The sequence below is a fragment of the Taudactylus pleione genome, unplaced genomic scaffold (assembly GCF_031769625.1).
Source record: "Taudactylus pleione unplaced genomic scaffold, aTauple2 ptg000134l, whole genome shotgun sequence".
NCBI lineage: Eukaryota > Metazoa > Chordata > Amphibia > Anura > Myobatrachidae > Taudactylus > Taudactylus pleione.
The window spans coordinates 4,781,296-4,805,151 of record NW_028284536.1 but is presented as its reverse complement, the minus strand read 5'-3'; the positions used below and the strand labels follow the sequence as shown (position 1 = coordinate 4,805,151).

General features: G+C 35.2%; 4 non-coding genes across 4 annotated transcripts; all 4 read left to right on the top strand.

Moving 5' to 3' along the window:
• The first annotated feature begins 5,621 nt into the window (after positions 1 to 5,621).
• Positions 5,622 to 5,695, top strand: TRNAN-GUU (transfer RNA asparagine (anticodon GUU)). The gene has a single exon. It is a non-coding gene; the product is annotated as a tRNA-Asn (tRNA).
• Positions 5,696 to 13,109: 7,414 nt separating this feature from the next.
• TRNAN-GUU (transfer RNA asparagine (anticodon GUU)) lies at positions 13,110 to 13,183 on the top strand. The gene has a single exon. It is a non-coding gene; the product is annotated as a tRNA-Asn (tRNA).
• Positions 13,184 to 16,855: 3,672 nt separating this feature from the next.
• On the top strand, positions 16,856 to 16,929 carry TRNAN-GUU (transfer RNA asparagine (anticodon GUU)). Its single transcript has one exon. It is a non-coding gene; the product is annotated as a tRNA-Asn (tRNA).
• An 862-nt stretch (positions 16,930 to 17,791) lies between these two features.
• On the top strand, positions 17,792 to 17,865 carry TRNAN-GUU (transfer RNA asparagine (anticodon GUU)). The gene has a single exon. It is a non-coding gene; the product is annotated as a tRNA-Asn (tRNA).
• Positions 17,866 to 23,856: the final 5,991 nt, after the last annotated feature.

The window sequence follows — 23,856 nt, the reverse complement described above, 5'->3', positions numbered from 1 at the left end:
GGTCTCTGTGGCACAATTGGTTAGCACGTTCGGCTGTTAATTGGAATATTGGTGGTTCAATCCCACCCAGGGACGAAAATCTTCTATTAGTAAAATTTAGGGGAATTTTAGGTAGAGAAGTCAACATGTCAAACTACCTATTTTATGGTAGGGTTCAAGACTTTCTCTGAAACAATTATCTCTAAAGTGAGTTTAATTTGATTTAAGCCAATTTATTCAACATTTAGAAAATACCTGAAGGTTAATGTTGTTCCTGGTGATATCTAATCAGCAGAATGCAACCTAGCAGCATTTTTAAGTGGAAGCCTGTGTTATGTTAAAACCAGGTGTTATCTTATCAGTACAAAGGTAAGGAATTAAGAAAAACTTTTTGAAGTTTGAAGATTTTTCTTACAAAATCATTGTCTTTTTGCATCACCAAAGTGTAAGCTGGAAAGATGATTTTGATAAATTTCTTGTTAGAACACCTGATTTGCTCTTCTGGAGTCAATGTAGTTTGTTTTTCGCAATAACCATAGAAGTAATAGGGTAAAGTAAAGACATTATGTGGATTTTTTGCTACAGCACTTCTGTCAAAATACGAATTAAATGAGTTAAGATGATAATGGATTTTCTACTATAAGCAAAGACCAAAAAAGTCAAAATAGCAATCGCAATTTTAGATTTGATAAATGAAAATAGCACATAGCAGAGGATGGTTTCGATCCAACAACCTCTGGGTTATGGGCCCAGCACGCTTCCGCTGCGCCACTCTGCTGCTCATGGAAGTGCTTAGAACTCAAGAAGGGTTGATTCATCATAAGAACATGGCAATGTGTTCCTTTTAATTAGCGAAAAATCCTAAAATAACTGTCCAGATTAGAGACTTTATAAACTTTGGCAAGGAAACTTTCCAGATCAATGTTTCTTAGCTGTTGTTTGTTTATGTCTCATATAGGGTTTCTGTGGCGCAATTGGTTAGCGCGTTCGGCTGTTAACTGGAATGTTGGTGGTTCAATCCCACCCAGGGACGAGAATATTCTATTAATCAAGTTTTGGGGATTTTTAGGTAGAGAAGTCAACATGTCAAACTACCTATTTTAAGGAAGGGTTCAAGACTTTCTCTGAAACAATTATCTCTAAAGTGAGTTTAATTTGATTTAAGCCAATTTATTCAACAATTAGAAAATACCTGAAGGTTAATGTTGTTCCTGGTGATATCTAATCAGCAGAATGCAACCTAGCAGCATTTTTAAGTGAAATCCTGTGTTATGTTATAACCAGGTGTTATCTTATCAGTACAAAGGTAAGGAATTAAGAAAAACTTTTTGAAGTTTGAAGATTTTTCTTACAAAATCATTGTCTTTTTGCATCACCAAAGTGTAAGCTGGAAAGATGATTTTGATAAATTACTTGTTAGAACACCTGATTTGCTCTTCTGGAGTCAATGTAGTTTGTTTTTCTCAATAACCATAGAAGTAATAGGGTAAAGTAAAGACATTATGTGGATTTTTTGCTACAGCACTTCTGTCAAAATACGAATTAAATGAGTTAAGATGATAATGGATTTTCTACTATAATCAAAGACCAAAAAAGTCAAAATAGCAATCCCAATTTTAGATTTGATAAATGAAAATAGCACATAGCAGAGGATGGTTTCGATCCAACGACCTCTGGGTTATGGGCCCAGCACGCTTCCGCTGCGCCACTCTGCTGCTCATGGAAGTGCTTAGAACTCAAGAAGGGTTGATTCATCACAAGAACATGGCAATGTGTTCCTTTTAATTAGCGAAAAATCCTAAAATAACTGTCCAGATTAGAGACTTTATAAACTTTGGCAAGGAAACTTTCCAGATCAATGTTTCTTAGCTGTTGTTTGTTTATGTCTCATATAGGGTTTCTGTGGCGCAATTGGTTAGCGCGTTCGGCTGTTAACTGGAATATTGGTGGTTCAATCCCACCCAGGGACGAAAATCTTCTATTAGTCAAATTTTGGGGAATTTTAGGTAGAGAAGTCAACATGTCAAACTACCTATTTTATGGTAGGGTTCAAGACTTTCTCTGAAACAATTATCTCTAAAGTGAGTTTAATTTGATTTAAGCCAATTTATTCAACATTTAGAAAATACCTGAAGGTTAATGTTGTTCCTGGTGATATCTAATCAGCAGAATGCAACCTAGCAGCATTTTTAAGTGGAAGCCTGTGTTATGTTAAAACCAGGTGTTATCTTATCAGTACAAAGGTAAGGAATTAAGAAAAACTTTTTGAAGTTTGAAGATTTTTCTTACAAAATCATTGTCTTATTGCATCACCAAAGTGTAAGCTGGAAAGATGATTTTGATAAATTACTTGTTTGAACACCTGATTTGCTCTTCTGGAGTCAATGTAGTTTGTTTTTCTCAATAACCATAGAAGTAATAGGGTAAAGTAAAGACATTATGTGGATTTTTTGCTACAGCACTTCTGTCAAAATACGAATTAAATGAGTTAAGATGATAATGGATTTTCTACTATAATCAAAGACCAAAAAAGTCAAAATAGCAATCCCAATTTTAGATTTGATAAATGAAAATAGCACATAGCAGAGGATGGTTTCAATCCAACGACCTCTGGGTTATGGGCCCAGCACGCTTCCGCTGCGCCACTCTGCTGCTCATGGAAATGCTTAGAACTCAAGAAGGGTTGATTCATCACAAGAACATGGCAATGTGTTCCTTTTAATTAGCGAAAAATCCTAAAATAACTGTCCAGATTAGAGACTTTATAAACTTTGGCAAGGAAACTTTCCAGATCAATGTTTCTTAGCTGTTGTTTGTTTATGTCTCATATAGGGTTTCTGTGGCGCAATTGGTTAGTGCGTTCGGCTGTTAACTGGAATATTGGTGGTTCAATCCCACCCAGGGACGAAAATCTTCTAATAGTCAAATTTTGTGGAATTTTAGGTAGAGAAGTCAACATGTCAAACTACCTATTTTATGGTAGGGTTCAAGACTTTCTCTGAAACAATTATCTCTAAAGTGAGTTTAATTTGATTTAAGCCAATTTATTCAACATTTAGAAAATACCTGAAGGTTAATGTTGTTCCTGGTGATATCTAATCAGCAGAATGCAACCTAGCAGCATTTTTAAGTGGAAGCCTGTGTTATGTTAAAACCAGGTGTTATCTTATCAGTACAAAGGTAAGGAATTAAGAAAAACTTTTTGAAGTTTGAAGATTTTTCTTACAAAATCATTGTCTTATTGCATCACCAAAGTGTAAGCTGGAAAGATGATTTTGATAAATTACTTGTTTGAACACCTGATTTGCTCTTCTGGAGTCAATGTAGTTTGTTTTTCTCAATAACCATAGAAGTAATAGGGTAAAGTAAAGACATTATGTGTATTTTATGCTACAGCACTTCTGTCAAAATACGATTTAAATGAGTTAAGATGATAATGGATTTTCTACTATAAGCAAAGACCAAAAAAGTCAAAATAGCAATCCCAATTTTAGATTTGATAAATGAAAATAGCACATAGCAGAGGATGGTTTCGATCCAACGACCTCTGGGTTATGGGCCCAGCACGCTTCCGCTGCGCCACTCTGCTGCTCATGGAAGTGCTTAGAACTCAAGAAGGGTTGATTCATCATAAGAACATGGCAATGTGTTCCTTTTAATTAGCAAAAAATCCTAAAAAAACTGTCCAGATTAGAGACTTTATAAACTTTGGCAAGGAAACTTTCCAGATCAATGTTTCTTAGCTGTTGTTTGTTTATGTCTCATATAGGGTTTCTGTGGCGCAATTGGTTAGCGCGTTCGGCTGTTAACTGGAATGTTGGTGGTTCAATCCCACCCAGGGACGAGAATATTCTATTAATCAAGTTTTGGGGATTTTTAGGTAGAGAAGTCAACATGTCAAACTACCTATTTTAAGGAAGGGTTCAAGACTTTCTCTGAAACAATTATCTCTAAAGTGAGTTTAATTTGATTTAAGCCAATTTATTCAACAATTAGAAAATACCTGAAGGTTAATGTTGTTCCTGGTGATATCTAATCAGCAGAATGCAAACTAGCAGCATTTTTAAGTGAAATCCTGTGTTATGTTATAACCAGGTGTTATCTTATCAGTACAAAGGTAAGGAATTAAGAAAAACTTTTTGAAGTTTGAAGATTTTTCTTACAAAATCATTGTCTTTTGCATCACCAAAGTGTAAGCTGGAAAGATGATTTTGATAAATTACTTGTTAGAACACCTGATTTGCTCTTCTGGAGTCAATGTAGTTTGTTTTTCTCAATAACCATAGAAGTAATAGGGTAAAGTAAAGACATTATGTGGATTTTTTGCTACAGCACTTCTGTCAAAATACGAATTAAATGAGTTAAGATGATAATGGATTTTCTACTATAATCAAAGACCAAAAAAGTCAAAATAGCAATCCCAATTTTAGATTTGATAAATGAAAATAGCACATAGCAGAGGATGGTTTCGATCCAACGACCTCTGGGTTATGGGCCCAGCACGCTTCCGCTGCGCCACTCTGCTGCTCATGGAAGTGCTTAGAACTCAAGAAGGGTTGATTCATCACAAGAACATGGCAATGTGTTCCTTTTAATTAGCGAAAAATCCTAAAATAACTGTCCAGATTAGAGACTTTATAAACTTTGGCAAGGAAACTTTCCAGATCAATGTTTCTTAGCTGTTGTTTGTTTATGTCTCATATAGGGTTTCTGTGGCGCAATTGGTTAGCGCGTTCGGCTGTTAACTGGAATGTTGGTGGTTCAATCCCACCCAGGGACGAGAATATTCTGTTAATCAAGTTTTGGGGATTTTTAGGTAGAGAAGTCAACATGTCAAACTACCTATTTTAAGGAAGGGTTCAAGACTTTCTCTGAATCAATTATCTCTAAAGTGAGTTTAATTTGATTTAAGCCAATTTATTCAACAATTAGAAAATACCTGAAGGTTAATGTTGTTCCTGGTGATATCTAATCAGCAGAATGCAAACTAGCAGCATTTTTAAGTGAAATCCTGTGTTATGTTATAACCAGGTGTTATCTTATCAGTACAAAGGTAAGGAATTAAGAAAAACTTTTTGAAGTTTGAAGATTTTTCTTACAAAATCATTGTCTTTTGCATCACCAAAGTGTAAGCTGGAAAGATGATTTTGATAAATTACTTGTTAGAACACCTGATTTGCTCTTCTGGAGTCAATGTAGTTTGTTTTTCTCAATAACCATAGAAGTAATAGGGTAAAGTAAAGACATTATGTGGATTTTTTGCTACAGCACTTCTGTCAAAATACGAATTAAATGAGTTAAGATGATAATGGATTTTCTACTATAAGCAAAGACCAAAAAAGTCAAAATAGCAATCCCAATTTTAGATTTGATAAATGAAAATAGCACATAGCAGAGGATGGTTTCGATCCATCGACCTCTGGGTTATGGGCCCAGCAAGCTTCCGCTGCGCCACTCTGCTGCTCATGGAAATGCTTAGAACTCAAGAAGGGTTGATTCATCACAAGAACATGGCAATGTGTTCCTTTTAATTAGCAAAAAATCCTAAAATAACTGTCCAGATTAGAGACTTTATAAACTTTGGCAAGGAAACTTTCCAGATCAATGTTTCTTAGCTGTTGTTAGTTTATGTCTCACATAGGGTCTCTGTGGCGCAATTGGTTAGCGCGTTGGGCTGTTAACCGGAAGGTTGGTGGTTCAACCCCACCCAGGGACGAGAGTCTTCTATTAGTCAAATTTTGGGGAATTTTAGGTAGAGAAGTCAACATGTCTAACTACCTATTTTATGGTAGGGTTCAAGACTTTCTCTGAAACAATTATCTCTAAAGTGAGTTTAATTTGATTTAAGCCAATTTATTCAACATTTAGAAAATACCTGAAGGTTAATGTTGTTCCTGGTGATATCTAATCAGCAGAATGCAACCTAGCAGCATTTTTAAGTGGAAGCCTGTGTTATGTTAAAACCAGGTGTTATCTTATCAGTACAAAGGTAAGGAATTAAGAAAAACTTTTTGAAGTGTGAAGATTTTTCTTACAAAATCATTGTCTTATTGCATCACCAAAGTGTAAGCTGGAAAGATGATTTTGATAAATTACTTGTTAGATCACCTGATTTGCTCTTCTGGAGTCAATGTAGTTTGTTTTTCTCAATAACCATAGAAGTAATAGGGTAAAGTAAAGACATTATGTGGATTTTTTGCTACAGCACTTCTGTCAAAATACGATTTAAATGAGTTAAGATGATAATGGATTTTCTAATATAAGCAAAGACCAAAAAAGTCAAAATAGCAATCCCAATTTTAGATTTGATAAATGAAAATAGCACATAGCAGAGGATGGTTTCGATCCAACGACCTCTGGGTTATGGGCCCAGCATGCTTCCGCTGCACCACTCTGCTGCTCATGGAAGTGCTTAGAACTCAAGAAGGGTTGATTCATCACAAGAACATGGCAATGTGTTCCTTTTAATTAATGAAAAATCCTAAAATAACTGTCCAGATTAGAGACTTTATAAACTTTGGTAAGGAAACTTTCCAGATCAATGTTTCTTAGCTGTTGTTTGTTTATGTCTCATATAGGGTCTCTGTGGCACAATTGGTTAGCACTTTCGGCTGTTAATTGGAATATTGGTGGTTCAATCCCACCCAGGGACGAAAATCTTCTATTAATCAAGTTTTGGGGATTTTTAGGTAGAGAAGTCAACATGTCAAACTACCTATTTTAAGGAAGGGTTCAAGACTTTCTCTGAAACAATTATCTCTAAAGTGAGTTTAATTTGATTTAAGCCAATTTATTCAACAATTAGAAAATACCTGAAGGTTAATGTTGTTCCTGGTGATATCTAATCAGCAGAATGCAACCTAGCAGCATTTTTAAGTGAAATCCTGTGTTATGTTATAACCAGGTGTTATCTTATCAGTACAAAGGTAAGGAATTAAGAAAAACTTTTTGAAGTTTGAAGATTTTTCTTACAAAATCATTGTCTTTTTGCATCACCAAAGTGTAAGCTGGAAAGATGATTTTGATAAATTACTTGTTAGAACACCTGATTTGCTCTTCTGGAGTCAATGTAGTTTGTTTTTCTCAATAACCATAGAAGTAGTAGGGTAAAGTAAAGACATTATGTGGATTTTTTGCTACAGCACTTCTGTCAAAATACGAATTAAATGAGTTAAGATGATAATGGATTTTCTACTATAATCAAAGACCAAAAAAGTCAAAATAGCAATCCCAATTTTAGATTTGATAAATGAAAATAGCACATAGCAGAGGATGGTTTCGATCCAACGACCTCTGGGTTATGGGCCCAGCACGCTTCCGCTGCGCCACTCTGCTGCTCATGGAAGTGCTTAGAACTCAAGAAGGGTTGATTCATCACAAGAACATGGCAATGTGTTCCTTTTAATTAGCGAAAAATCCTAAAATAACTGTCCAGATTAGAGACTTTATAAACTATGGCAAGGAAACTTTCCAGATCAATGTTTCTTAGCTGTTGTTTGTTTATGTCTCATATAGGGTTTCTGTGGTGCAATTGGTTAGCGCGTTCGGCTGTTAACTGGAATGTTGGTGGTTCAATCCCACCCAGGGACGAGAATATTCTATTAATCAAGTTTTGGGGATTTTTAGGTAGAGAAGTCAACATGTCAAACTACCTATTTTAAGGAAGGGTTCAAGACTTTCTCTGAAACAATTATCTCTAAAGTGAGTTTAATTTGATTTAAGCCAATTTATTCAACAATTAGAAAATACCTGAAGGTTAATGTTGTTCCTGGTGATATCTAATCAGCAGAATGCAAACTAGCAGCATTTTTAAGTGAAATCCTGTGTTATGTTATAACCAGGTGTTATCTTATCAGTACAAAGGTAAGGAATTAAGAAAAACTTTTTGAAGTTTGAAGATTTTTCTTACAAAATCATTGTCTTTTGCATCACCAAAGTGTAAGCTGGAAAGATGATTTTGATAAATTACTTGTTAGAACACCTGATTTGCTCTTCTGGAGTCAATGTAGTTTGTTTTTCTCAATAACCATAGAAATAATAGGGTAAAGTAAAGACATTATGTGGATTTTTTGCTACAGCACTTCTGTCAAAATACGAATTAAATGAGTTAAGATGATAATGGATTTTCTACTACAAGCAAAGACCAAAAAAGTCAAAATAGCAATCCCAATTTTAGATTTGATAAATGAAAATAGCACAGGATGGTTTCGATCCATCGACCTCTGGGTTATGGGCCCAGCAAGCTTCCGCTGCACCACTCTGCTGCTCATGGAAATGCTTAGAACTCAAGAAGGGTTGATTCATCACAAGAACATGGCAATGTGTTCCTTTTAATTAGCAAAAAATCCTAAAATAACTGTCCAGATTAGAGACTTTATAAACTTTGGCAAGGAAACTTTCCAGATCAATGTTTCTTAGCTGTTGTTAGATTATGTCTCACATAGGGTCTCTGTGGTGCAATTGGTTAGCGCGTTCGGCTGTTAACCGGAAGGTTGGTGGTTCAACCCCACCCAGGGACGAGAGTCTTCTATTAGTCAAATTTTGGGGAATTTTAGGTAGAGAAGTCAACATGTCTAACTACCTATTTTATGGTAGGGTTCAAGACTTTCTCTGAAACAATTATCTCTAAAGTGAGTTTAATTTGATTTAAGCCAATTTATTCAACATTTAGAAAATACCTGAAGGTTAATGTTGTTCCTGGTGATATCTAATCAGCAGAATGCAACCTAGCAGCATTTTTAAGTGGAAGCCTGTGTTATGTTAAAACCAGGTGTTATCTTATCAGTACAAAGGTAAGGAATTAAGAAAAACTTTTTGAAGTGTGAAGATTTTTCTTACAAAATCATTGTCTTATTGCATCACCAAAGTGTAAGCTGGAAAGATGATTTTGATAAATTACTTGTTAGATCACCTGATTTGCTCTTCTGGAGTCAATGTAGTTTGTTTTTCTCAATAACCATAGAAGTAATAGGGTAAATTAAAGACATTATGTGGATTTTTTGCTACAGCACTTCTGTCAAAATACGAATTAAATGAGTTAAGATGATAATGGATTTTCTACTATAAGCAAAGACCAAAAAAGTCAAAATAGCAATCCCAATTTTAGATTTGATAAATGAAAATAGCACATAGCAGAGGATGGTTTCGATCCAATGACCTCTGGGTTATTGGCCCAGCACGCTTCCGCTGCGCCACTCTGCTGCTCATGGAAGTGCTTAGAACTCAAGAAGGGTTGATTCATCACAAGAACATGGCAATGTGTTCCTTTTAATTAATGAAAAATCCTAAAATAACTGTCCAGATTAGAGACTTTATAAACTTTGGTAAGGAAACTTTCCAGATCAATGTTTCTTAGCTGTTGCTTGTTTATGTCTCATATAGGGTCTCTGTGGCACAATTGGTTAGCACGTTCGGCTGTTAATTGGAATATTGGTGGTTCAATCCCACCCAGGGACGAAAATCTTCTATTAGTCAAATTTTGGGGATTTTTAGGTAGAGAAGTCAACATGTCAAACTACCTATTTTATGGTAGGGTTCAAGACTTTCTCTGAAACAATTATCTCTAAAGTGAGTTTAATTTGATTTAAGCCAATTTATTCAACATTTAGAAAATACCTGAAGGTTAATGTTGTTCCTGGTGATATCTAATCAGCAGAATGCAACCTAGCAGCATTTTTAAGTGGAAGCCTGTGTTATGTTAAAACCAGGTGTTATCTTATCAGTACAAAGGTAAGGAATTAAGAAAAACTTTTTGAAGTGTGAAGATTTTTCTTACAAAATCATTGTCTTTTTGCATCACCAAAGTGTAAGCTGGAAAGATGATTTTGATAAATTTACTTGTTAGAACACCTGATTTGCTTTTCTGGAGTCAATGTAGTTTGTTTTTCTCAATAACCATAGAAGTAATAGGGTAAAGTAAAGACATTATGTGGATTTTTTGCTACAGCACTTCTGTCAAAATACGAATTAAATGAGTTAAGATGATAATGGATTTTCTACTATAAGCAAAGACCAAAAAAGTCAAAATAGCAATCCCAATTTTAGATTTGATAAATGAAAATAGCACATAGCAGAGGATGGTTTCGATCCATCGACCTCTGGGTTATGGGCCCAGCACGCTTCCGCTGCGCCACTCTGCTGCTCATGGAAATGCTTAGAACTCAAGAAGGGTTGATTCATCACAAGAACATGGCAATGTGTTCCTTTTAATTAGCGAAAAATCCTAAAATAACTGTCCAGATTAGAGACTTTATAAACTTTGGCAAGGAAACTTTCCAGATCAATGTTTCTTAGCTGTTGTTAGTTTATGTCTCACATAGGGTCTCTGTGGCGCAATTGGTTAGCGCGTTCGGCTGTTAACTGGAAGGTTGGTGGTTCAATCCCACCCAGGGATGAGGATCTTCTATTAGTCAAATTTTGGGGAATTTTAGGTAGAGAAGTCAACATGTCTAACTACCTATTTTATGGTAGGGTTCAAGACTTTCTCTGAAACAATTATCTCTAAAGTGAGTTTAATTTGATTTAAGCCAATTTATTCAACAATTAGAAAATACCTGAAGGTTAATGTTGTTCCTGGTGATATCTAATCAGCAGAATGCAACCTAGCAGCATTTTTAAGTGAAAGCCTGTGTTATGTTATAACCAGGTGTTATCTTATCAGTACAAAGGTAAGGAATTAAGAAAAACTTTTTGAAGTGTGAAGATTTTTCTTACAAAATCATTGTCTTATTGCATCACCAAAGTGTAAGCTGGAAAGATGATTTTGATAAATTACTTGTTTGAACACCTGATTTGCTCTTCTGGAGTCAATGTAGTTTGTTTTTCTCAATAACCATAGAAGTAATAGGGTAAAGTAAAGACATTATGTGGATTTTTTGCTACAGCACTTCTGTCAAAATACGATTTAAAAGAGTTAAGATGATAATGGATTTTCTACTATAAGCAAAGACCAAAAAAGTCAAAATAGCAATCCCAATTTTAGATTTGATAAATGAAAATAGCACATAGCAGAGGATGGATTCGATCCAACGACCTCTGGGTTATGGGCCCAGCACGCTTCCGCTGCGCCACTCTGCTGCTCATGGAAATGCTTAGAACTCAAGAAGGGTTGATTCATCACAAGAACATGGCAATGTGTTCCTTTTAATTAGCGAAAAATCCTAAAATAACTGTCCAGATTAGAGACTTTATAAACTTTGGCAAGGAAACTTTCCAGATCAATGTTTCTTAGCTGTTGTTTGTTTATGTCTCATATAGGGTTTCTGTGGCGCAATTGGTTAGTGCGTTCGGCTGTTAACTGGAATATTGGTGGTTCAATCCCACCCAGGGACGAAAATCTTCTAATAGTCAAATTTTGTGGAATTTTAGGTAGAGAAGTCAACATGTCAAACTACCTATTTTATGGTAGGGTTCAAGACTTTCTCTGAAACAATTATCTCTAAAGTGAGTTTAATTTGATTTAAGCCAATTTATTCAACATTTAGAAAATACCTGAAGGTTAATGTTGTTCCTGGTGATATCTAATCAGCAGAATGCAACCTAGCAGCATTTTTAAGTGGAAGCCTGTGTTATGTTAAAACCAGGTGTTATCTTATCAGTACAAAGGTAAGGAATTAAGAAAAACTTTTTGAAGTTTGAAGATTTTTCTTACAAAATCATTGTCTTATTGCATCACCAAAGTGTAAGCTGGAAAGATGATTTTGATAAATTACTTGTTTGAACACCTGATTTGCTCTTCTGGAGTCAATGTAGTTTGTTTTTCTCAATAACCATAGAAGTAATAGGGTAAAGTAAAGACATTATGTGTATTTTATGCTACAGCACTTCTGTCAAAATACGATTTAAATGAGTTAAGATGATAATGGATTTTCTACTATAAGCAAAGACCAAAAAAGTCAAAATAGCAATCCCAATTTTAGATTTGATAAATGAAAATAGCACATAGCAGAGGATGGTTTCGATCCAACGACCTCTGGGTTATGGGCCCAGCACGCTTCCGCTGCGCCACTCTGCTGCTCATGGAAGTGCTTAGAACTCAAGAAGGGTTGATTCATCATAAGAACATGGCAATGTGTTCCTTTTAATTAGCAAAAAATCCTAAAAAAACTGTCCAGATTAGAGACTTTATAAACTTTGGCAAGGAAACTTTCCAGATCAATGTTTCTTAGCTGTTGTTTGTTTATGTCTCATATAGGGTTTCTGTGGCGCAATTGGTTAGCGCGTTCGGCTGTTAACTGGAATGTTGGTGGTTCAATCCCACCCAGGGACGAGAATATTCTATTAATCAAGTTTTGGGGATTTTTAGGTAGAGAAGTCAACATGTCAAACTACCTATTTTAAGGAAGGGTTCAAGACTTTCTCTGAAACAATTATCTCTAAAGTGAGTTTAATTTGATTTAAGCCAATTTATTCAACAATTAGAAAATACCTGAAGGTTAATGTTGTTCCTGGTGATATCTAATCAGCAGAATGCAAACTAGCAGCATTTTTAAGTGAAATCCTGTGTTATGTTATAACCAGGTGTTATCTTATCAGTACAAAGGTAAGGAATTAAGAAAAACTTTTTGAAGTTTGAAGATTTTTCTTACAAAATCATTGTCTTTTGCATCACCAAAGTGTAAGCTGGAAAGATGATTTTGATAAATTACTTGTTAGAACACCTGATTTGCTCTTCTGGAGTCAATGTAGTTTGTTTTTCTCAATAACCATAGAAGTAATAGGGTAAAGTAAAGACATTATGTGGATTTTTTGCTACAGCACTTCTGTCAAAATACGAATTAAATGAGTTAAGATGATAATGGATTTTCTACTACAAGCAAAGACCAAAAAAGTCAAAATAGCAATCCCAATTTTAGATTTGATAAATGAAAATAGCACATAGCAGAGGATGGTTTCGATCCATCGACCTCTGGGTTATGGGCCCAGCAAGCTTCCGCTGCGCCACTCTGCTGCTCATGGAAATGCTTAGAACTCAAGAAGGGTTGATTCATCACAAGAACATGGCAATGTGTTCCTTTTAATTAGCAAAAAATCCTAAAATAACTGTCCAGATTAGAGACTTTATAAACTTTGGCAAGGAAACTTTCCAGATCAATGTTTCTTAGCTGTTGTTAGTTTATGTCTCACATAGGGTCTCTGTGGCGCAATTGGTTAGCGCGTTGGGCTGTTAACCGGAAGGTTGGTGGTTCAACCCCACCCAGGGACGAGAGTCTTCTATTAGTCAAATTTTGGGGAATTTTAGGTAGAGAAGTCAACATGTCTAACTACCTATTTTATGGTAGGGTTCAAGACTTTCTCTGAAACAATTATCTCTAAAGTGAGTTTAATTTGATTTAAGCCAATTTATTCAACATTTAGAAAATACCTGAAGGTTAATGTTGTTCCTGGTGATATCTAATCAGCAGAATGCAACCTAGCAGCATTTTTAAGTGGAAGCCTGTGTTATGTTAAAACCAGGTGTTATCTTATCAGTACAAAGGTAAGGAATTAAGAAAAACTTTTTGAAGTGTGAAGATTTTTCTTACAAAATCATTGTCTTATTGCATCACCAAAGTGTAAGCTGGAAAGATGATTTTGATAAATTACTTGTTAGATCACCTGATTTGCTCTTCTGGAGTCAATGTAGTTTGTTTTTCTCAATAACCATAGAAGTAATAGGGTAAAGTAAAGACATTATGTGGATTTTTTGCTACAGCACTTCTGTCAAAATACGATTTAAATGAGTTAAGATGATAATGGATTTTCTACTATAAGCAAAGACCAAAAAAGTCAAAATAGCAATCCCAATTTTAGATTTGATAAATGAAAATAGCACATAGCAGAGGATGGTTTCGATCCAACGACCTCTGGGTTATGGGCCCAGCATGCTTCCGCTGCACCACTCTGCTGCTCATGGAAGTGCTTAGAACTCAAGAAGGGTTGATTCATCACAAGAACATGGCAATGTGTTCCTTTTAATTAATGAAAAATCCTAAAATAACTGTCCAGATTAGAGACTTTATAAACTTTGGTAAGGAAACTTTCCAGATCAATGTTTCTTAGCTGTTGTTTGTTTATGTCTCATATAGGGTTTCTGTGGCGCAATTGGTTAGTGCGTTCGGCTGTTAACTGGAATATTGGTGGTTCAATCCCACCCAGGGACGAAAATCTTCTAATAGTCAAATTTTGTGGAATTTTAGGTAGAGAAGTCAACATGTCAAACTACCTATTTTATGGTAGGGTTCAAGACTTTCTCTGAAACAATTATCTCTAAAGTGAGTTTAATTTGATTTAAGCCAATTTATTCAACATTTAGAAAATACCTGAAGGTTAATGTTGTTCCTGGTGATATCTAATCAGCAGAATGCAACCTAGCAGCATTTTTAAGTGGAAGCCTGTGTTATGTTAAAACCAGGTGTTATCTTATCAGTACAAAGGTAAGGAATTAAGAAAAACTTTTTGAAGTTTGAAGATTTTTCTTACAAAATCATTGTCTTATTGCATCACCAAAGTGTAAGCTGGAAAGATGATTTTGATAAATTACTTGTTTGAACACCTGATTTGCTCTTCTGGAGTCAATGTAGTTTGTTTTTCTCAATAACCATAGAAGTAATAGGGTAAAGTAAAGACATTATGTGTATTTTATGCTACAGCACTTCTGTCAAAATACGATTTAAATGAGTTAAGATGATAATGGATTTTCTACTATAAGCAAAGACCAAAAAAGTCAAAATAGCAATCCCAATTTTAGATTTGATAAATGAAAATAGCACATAGCAGAGGATGGTTTCGATCCAACGACCTCTGGGTTATGGGCCCAGCACGCTTCCGCTGCGCCACTCTGCTGCTCATGGAAGTGCTTAGAACTCAAGAAGGGTTGATTCATCATAAGAACATGGCAATGTGTTCCTTTTAATTAGCAAAAAATCCTAAAAAAACTGTCCAGATTAGAGACTTTATAAACTTTGGCAAGGAAACTTTCCAGATCAATGTTTCTTAGCTGTTGTTTGTTTATGTCTCATATAGGGTTTCTGTGGCGCAATTGGTTAGCGCGTTCGGCTGTTAACTGGAATGTTGGTGGTTCAATCCCACCCAGGGACGAGAATATTCTATTAATCAAGTTTTGGGGATTTTTAGGTAGAGAAGTCAACATGTCAAACTACCTATTTTAAGGAAGGGTTCAAGACTTTCTCTGAAACAATTATCTCTAAAGTGAGTTTAATTTGATTTAAGCCAATTTATTCAACAATTAGAAAATACCTGAAGGTTAATGTTGTTCCTGGTGATATCTAATCAGCAGAATGCAAACTAGCAGCATTTTTAAGTGAAATCCTGTGTTATGTTATAACCAGGTGTTATCTTATCAGTACAAAGGTAAGGAATTAAGAAAAACTTTTTGAAGTTTGAAGATTTTTCTTACAAAATCATTGTCTTTTGCATCACCAAAGTGTAAGCTGGAAAGATGATTTTGATAAATTACTTGTTAGAACACCTGATTTGCTCTTCTGGAGTCAATGTAGTTTGTTTTTCTCAATAACCATAGAAGTAATAGGGTAAAGTAAAGACATTATGTGGATTTTTTGCTACAGCACTTCTGTCAAAATACGAATTAAATGAGTTAAGATGATAATGGATTTTCTACTATAATCAAAGACCAAAAAAGTCAAAATAGCAATCCCAATTTTAGATTTGATAAATGAAAATAGCACATAGCAGAGGATGGTTTCGATCCAACGACCTCTGGGTTATGGGCCCAGCACGCTTCCGCTGCGCCACTCTGCTGCTCATGGAAGTGCTTAGAACTCAAGAAGGGTTGATTCATCACAAGAACATGGCAATGTGTTCCTTTTAATTAGCGAAAAATCCTAAAATAACTGTCCAGATTAGAGACTTTATAAACTTTGGCAAGGAAACTTTCCAGATCAATGTTTCTTAGCTGTTGTTTGTTTATGTCTCATATAGGGTTTCTGTGGCGCAATTGGTTAGCGCGTTCGGCTGTTAACTGGAATGTTGGTGGTTCAATCCCACCCAGGGACGAGAATATTCTGTTAATCAAGTTTTGGGGATTTTTAGGTAGAGAAGTCAACATGTCAAACTACCTATTTTAAGGAAGGGTTCAAGACTTTCTCTGAATCAATTATCTCTAAAGTGAGTTTAATTTGATTTAAGCCAATTTATTCAACAATTAGAAAATACCTGAAGGTTAATGTTGTTCCTGGTGATATCTAATCAGCAGAATGCAAACTAGCAGCATTTTTAAGTGAAATCCTGTGTTATGTTATAACCAGGTGTTATCTTATCAGTACAAAGGTAAGGAATTAAGAAAAACTTTTTGAAGTTTGAAGATTTTTCTTACAAAATCATTGTCTTTTGCATCACCAAAGTGTAAGCTGGAAAGATGATTTTGATAAATTACTTGTTAGAACACCTGATTTGTTCTTCTGGAGTCAATGTAGTTTGTTTTTCTCAATAACCATAGAAGTAATAGGGTAAAGTAAAGACATTATGTGGATTTTTTGCTACAGCACTTCTGTCAAAATACGAATTAAATGAGTTAAGATGATAATGGATTTTCTACTACAAGCAAAGACCAAAAAAGTCAAAATAGCAATCCCAATTTTAGATTTGATAAATGAAAATAGCACATAGCAGAGGATGGTTTCGATCCATCGACCTCTGGGTTATGGGCCCAGCAAGCTTCCGCTGCGCCACTCTGCTGCTCATGGAAATGCTTAGAACTCAAGAAGGGTTGATTCATCACAAGAACATGGCAATGTGTTCCTTTTAATTAGCAAAAAATCCTAAAATAACTGTCCAGATTAGAGACTTTATAAACTTTGGCAAGGAAACTTTCCAGATCAATGTTTCTTAGCTGTTGTTAGTTTATGTCTCACATAGGGTCTCTGTGGCGCAATTGGTTAGCGCGTTGGGCTGTTAACCGGAAGGTTGGTGGTTCAACCCCACCCAGGGACGAGAGTCTTCTATTAGTCAAATTTTGGGGAATTTTAGGTAGAGAAGTCAACATGTCTAACTACCTATTTTATGGTAGGGTTCAAGACTTTCTCTGAAACAATTATCTCTAAAGTGAGTTTAATTTGATTTAAGCCAATTTATTCAACATTTAGAAAATACCTGAAGGTTAATGTTGTTCCTGGTGATATCTAATCAGCAGAATGCAACCTAGCAGCATTTTTAAGTGGAAGCCTGTGTTATGTTAAAACCAGGTGTTATCTTATCAGTACAAAGGTAAGGAATTAAGAAAAACTTTTTGAAGTGTGAAGATTTTTCTTACAAAATCATTGTCTTTTGCATCACCAAAGTGTAAGCTGGAAAGATGATTTTGATAAATTACTTGTTAGAACACCTGATTTGCTCTTCTGGAGTCAATGTAGTTTGTTTTTCTCAATAACCATAGAAGTAATAGGGTAAAGTAAAGACATTATGTGGATTTTTTGCTACAGCACTTCTGTCAAAATACGAATTAAATGAGTTAAGATGATAATGGATTTTCTACTACAAGCAAAGACCAAAAAAGTCAAAATAGCAATCCCAATTTTAGATTTGATAAATGAAAATAGCACATAGCAGAGGATGGTTTCGATCCATCGACCTCTGGGTTATGGGCCCAGCAAGCTTCCGCTGCGCCACTCTGCTGCTCATGGAAATGCTTAGAACTCAAGAAGGGTTGATTCATCACAAGAACATGGCAATGTGTTCCTTTTAATTAGCAAAAAATCCTAAAATAACTGTCCAGATTAGAGACTTTATAAACTTTGGCAAGGAAACTTTCCAGATCAATGTTTCTTAGCTGTTGTTAGTTTATGTCTCACATAGGGTCTCTGTGGCGCAATTGGTTAGCGCGTTGGGCTGTTAACCGGAAGGTTGGTGGTTCAACCCCACCCAGGGACGAGAGTCTTCTATTAGTCAAATTTTGGGGAATTTTAGGTAGAGAAGTCAACATGTCTAACTACCTATTTTATGGTAGGGTTCAAGACTTTCTCTGAAACAATTATCTCTAAAGTGACTTTAATTTGATTTAAGCCAATTTATTCAACATTTAGAAAATACCTGAAGGTTAATGTTGTTCCTGGTGATATCTAATCAGCAGAATGCAACCTAGCAGCATTTTTAAGTGGAAGCCTGTGTTATGTTAAAACCAGGTGTTATCTTATCAGTACAAAGGTAAGGAATTAAGAAAAACTTTTTGAAGTGTGAAGATTTTTCTTACAAAATCATTGTCTTATTGCATCACCAAAGTGTAAGCTGGAAAGATGATTTTGATAAATTACTTGTTAGATCACCTGATTTGCTCTTCTGGAGTCAATGTAGTTTGTTTTTCTCAATAACCATAGAAGTAATAGGGTAAAGTAAAGACATTATGTGGATTTTTTGCTACAGCACTTCTGTCAAAATACGATTTAAATGAGTTAAGATGATAATGGATTTTCTACTATAAGCAAAGACCAAAAAAGTCAAAATAGCAATCCCAATTTTAGATTTGATAAATGAAAATAGCACATAGCAGAGGATGGTTTCGATCCAACGACCTCTGGGTTATGGGCCCAGCATGCTTCCGCTGCACCACTCTGCTGCTCATGGAAGTGCTTAGAACTCAAGAAGGGTTGATTCATCACAAGAACATGGCAATGTGTTCCTTTTAATTAATGAAAAATCCTAAAATAACTGTCCAGATTAGAGACTTTATAAACTTTGGTAAGGAAACTTTCCAGATCAATGTTTCTTAGCTGTTGTTTGTTTATGTCTCATATAGGGTCTCTGTGGCACAATTGGTTAGCACTTTCGGCTGTTAATTGGAATATTGGTGGTTCAATCCCACCCAGGGACGAAAATCTTCTATTAATCAAGTTTTGGGGATTTTTAGGTAGAGAAGTCAACATGTCAAACTACCTATTTTAAGGAAGGGTTCAAGACTTTCTCTGAAACAATTATCTCTAAAGTGAGTTTAATTTGATTTAAGCCAATTTATTCAACAATTAGAAAATACCTGAAGGTTAATGTTGTTCCTGGTGATATCTAATCAGCAGAATGCAACCTAGCAGCATTTTTAAGTGAAATCCTGTGTTATGTTATAACCAGGTGTTATCTTATCAGTACAAAGGTAAGGAATTAAGAAAAACTTTTTGAAGTTTGAAGATTTTTCTTACAAAATCATTGTCTTTTTGCATCACCAAAGTGTAAGCTGGAAAGATGATTTTGATAAATTACTTGTTAGAACACCTGATTTGCTCTTCTGGAGTCAATGTAGTTTGTTTTTCTCAATAACCATAGAAGTAGTAGGGTAAAGTAAAGACATTATGTGGATTTTTTGCTACAGCACTTCTGTCAAAATACGAATTAAATGAGTTAAGATGATAATGGATTTTCTACTATAATCAAAGACCAAAAAAGTCAAAATAGCAATCCCAATTTTAGATTTGATAAATGAAAATAGCACATAGCAGAGGATGGTTTCGATCCAACGACCTCTGGGTTATGGGCCCAGCACGCTTCCGCTGCGCCACTCTGCTGCTCATGGAAGTGCTTAGAACTCAAGAAGGGTTGATTCATCACAAGAACATGGCAATGTGTTCCTTTTAATTAGCGAAAAATCCTAAAATAACTGTCCAGATTAGAGACTTTATAAACTATCGCAAGGAAACTTTCCAGATCAATGTTTCTTAGCTGTTGTTTGTTTATGTCTCATATAGGGTTTCTGTGGTGCAATTGGTTAGCGCGTTCGGCTGTTAACTGGAATGTTGGTGGTTCAATCCCACCCAGGGACGAGAATATTCTATTAATCAAGTTTTGGGGATTTTTAGGTAGAGAAGTCAACATGTCAAACTACCTATTTTAAGGAAGGGTTCAAGACTTTCTCTGAAACAATTATCTCTAAAGTGAGTTTAATTTGATTTAAGCCAATTTATTCAACAATTAGAAAATACCTGAAGGTTAATGTTGTTCCTGGTGATATCTAATCAGCAGAATGCAAACTAGCAGCATTTTTAAGTGAAATCCTGTGTTATGTTATAACCAGGTGTTATCTTATCAGTACAAAGGTAAGGAATTAAGAAAAACTTTTTGAAGTTTGAAGATTTTTCTTACAAAATCATTGTCTTTTGCATCACCAAAGTGTAAGCTGGAAAGATGATTTTGATAAATTACTTGTTAGAACACCTGATTTGCTCTTCTGGAGTCAATGTAGTTTGTTTTTCTCAATAACCATAGAAATAATAGGGTAAAGTAAAGACATTATGTGGATTTTTTGCTACAGCACTTCTGTCAAAATACGAATTAAATGAGTTAAGATGATAATGGATTTTCTACTACAAGCAAAGACCAAAAAAGTCAAAATAGCAATCCCAATTTTAGATTTGATAAATGAAAATAGCACATGATGGTTTCGATCCATCGACCTCTGGGTTATGGGCCCAGCAAGCTTCCGCTGCACCACTCTGCTGCTCATGGAAATGCTTAGAACTCAAGAAGGGTTGATTCATCACAAGAACATGGCAATGTGTTCCTTTTAATTAGCAAAAAATCCTAAAATAACTGTCCAGATTAGAGACTTTATAAACTTTGGCAAGGAAACTTTCCAGATCAATGTTTCTTAGCTGTTGTTAGATTATGTCTCACATAGGGTCTCTGTGGTGCAATTGGTTAGCGCGTTCGGCTGTTAACCGGAAGGTTGGTGGTTCAACCCCACCCAGGGACGAGAGTCTTCTATTAGTCAAATTTTGGGGAATTTTAGGTAGAGAAGTCAACATGTCTAACTACCTATTTTATGGTAGGGTTCAAGACTTTCTCTGAAACAATTATCTCTAAAGTGAGTTTAATTTGATTTAAGCCAATTTATTCAACATTTAGAAAATACCTGAAGGTTAATGTTGTTCCTGGTGATATCTAATCAGCAGAATGCAACCTAGCAGCATTTTTAAGTGGAAGCCTGTGTTATGTTAAAACCAGGTGTTATCTTATCAGTACAAAGGTAAGGAATTAAGAAAAACTTTTTGAAGTGTGAAGATTTTTCTTACAAAATCATTGTCTTATTGCATCACCAAAGTGTAAGCTGGAAAGATGATTTTGATAAATTACTTGTTAGATCACCTGATTTGCTCTTCTGGAGTCAATGTAGTTTGTTTTTCTCAATAACCATAGAAGTAATAGGGTAAATTAAAGACATTATGTGGATTTTTTGCTACAGCACTTCTGTCAAAATACGAATTAAATGAGTTAAGATGATAATGGATTTTCTACTATAAGCAAAGACCAAAAAAGTCAAAATAGCAATCCCAATTTTAGATTTGATAAATGAAAATAGCACATAGCAGAGGATGGTTTCGATCCAATGACCTCTGGGTTATTGGCCCAGCACGCTTCCGCTGCGCCACTCTGCTGCTCATGGAAGTGCTTAGAACTCAAGAAGGGTTGATTCATCACAAGAACATGGCAATGTGTTCCTTTTAATTAATGAAAAATCCTAAAATAACTGTCCAGATTAGAGACTTTATAAACTTTGGTAAGGAAACTTTCCAGATCAATGTTTCTTAGCTGTTGCTTGTTTATGTCTCATATAGGGTCTCTGTGGCACAATTGGTTAGCACGTTCGGCTGTTAATTGGAATATTGGTGGTTCAATCCCACCCAGGGACGAAAATCTTCTATTAGTCAAATTTTGGGGATTTTTAGGTAGAGAAGTCAACATGTCAAACTACCTATTTTATGGTAGGGTTCAAGACTTTCTCTGAAACAATTAACTCTAAAGTGAGTTTAATTTGATTTAAGCCAATTTATTCAACATTTAGAAAATACCTGAAGGTTAATGTTGTTCCTGGTGATATCTAATCAGCAGAATGCAACCTAGCAGCATTTTTAAGTGGAAGCCTGTGTTATGTTAAAACCAGGTGTTATCTTATCAGTACAAAGGTAAGGAATTAAGAAAAACTTTTTGAAGTGTGAAGATTTTTCTTACAAAATCATTGTCTTTTTGCATCACCAAAGTGTAAGCTGGAAAGATGATTTTGATAAATTTACTTGTTAGAACACCTGATTTGCTTTTCTGGAGTCAATGTAGTTTGTTTTTCTCAATAACCATAGAAGTAATAGGGTAAAGTAAAGACATTATGTGGATTTTTTGCTACAGCACTTCTGTCAAAATACGAATTAAATGAGTTAAGATGATAATGGATTTTCTACTATAAGCAAAGACCAAAAAAGTCAAAATAGCAATCCCAATTTTAGATTTGATAAATGAAAATAGCACATAGCAGAGGATGGTTTCGATCCATCGACCTCTGGGTTATGGGCCCAGCACGCTTCCGCTGCGCCACTCTGCTGCTCATGGAAATGCTTAGAACTCAAGAAGGGTTGATTCATCACAAGAACATGGCAATGTGTTCCTTTTAATTAGCGAAAAATCCTAAAATAACTGTCCAGATTAGAGACTTTATAAACTTTGGCAAGGAAACTTTCCAGATCAATGTTTCTTAGCTGTTGTTAGTTTATGTCTCACATAGGGTCTCTGTGGCGCAATTGGTTAGCGCGTTCGGCTGTTAACTGGAAGGTTGGTGGTTCAATCCCACCCAGGGATGAGGATCTTCTATTAGTCAAATTTTGGGGAATTTTAGGTAGAGAAGTCAACATGTCTAACTACCTATTTTATGGTAGGGTTCAAGACTTTCTCTGAAACAATTATCTCTAAAGTGAGTTTAATTTGATTTAAGCCAATTTATTCAACAATTAGAAAATACCTGAAGGTTAATGTTGTTCCTGGTGATATCTAATCAGCAGAATGCAACCTAGCAGCATTTTTAAGTGAAAGCCTGTGTTATGTTATAACCAGGTGTTATCTTATCAGTACAAAGGTAAGGAATTAAGAAAAACTTTTTGAAGTGTGAAGATTTTTCTTACAAAATCATTGTCTTATTGCATCACCAAAGTGTAAGCTGGAAAGATGATTTTGATAAATTACTTGTTTGAACACCTGATTTGCTCTTCTGGAGTCAATGTAGTTTGTTTTTCTCAATAACCATAGAAGTAATAGGGTAAAGTAAAGACATTATGTGGATTTTTTGCTACAGCACTTCTGTCAAAATACGATTTAAAAGAGTTAAGATGATAATGGATTTTCTACTATAAGCAAAGACCAAAAAAGTCAAAATAGCAATCCCAATTTTAGATTTGATAAATGAAAATAGCACATAGCAGAGGATGGATTCGATCCAACGACCTCTGGGTTATGGGCCCAGCACGCTTCCGCTGCGCCACTCTGCTGCTCATGGAAATGCTTAGAACTCAAGAAGGGTTGATTCATCACAAGAACATGGCAATGTGTTCCTTTTAATTAGCGAAAAATCCTAAAATAACTGTCCAGATTAGAGACTTTATAAACTTTGGCAAGGAAACTTTCCAGATCAATGTTTCTTAGCTGTTGTTTGTTTATGTCTCATATAGGGTTTCTGTGGCGCAATTGGTTAGTGCGTTCGGCTGTTAACTGGAATATTGGTGGTTCAATCCCACCCAGGGACGAAAATCTTCTAATAGTCAAATTTTGTGGAATTTTAGGTAGAGAAGTCAACATGTCAAACTACCTATTTTATGGTAGGGTTCAAGACTTTCTCTGAAACAATTATCTCTAAAGTGAGTTTAATTTGATTTAAGCCAATTTATTCAACATTTAGAAAATACCTGAAGGTTAATGTTGTTCCTGGTGATATCTAATCAGCAGAATGCAACCTAGCAGCATTTTTAAGTGGAAGCCTGTGTTATGTTAAAACCAGGTGTTATCTTATCAGTACAAAGGTAAGGAATTAAGAAAAACTTTTTGAAGTTTGAAGATTTTTCTTACAAAATCATTGTCTTATTGCATCACCAAAGTGTAAGCTGGAAAGATGATTTTGATAAA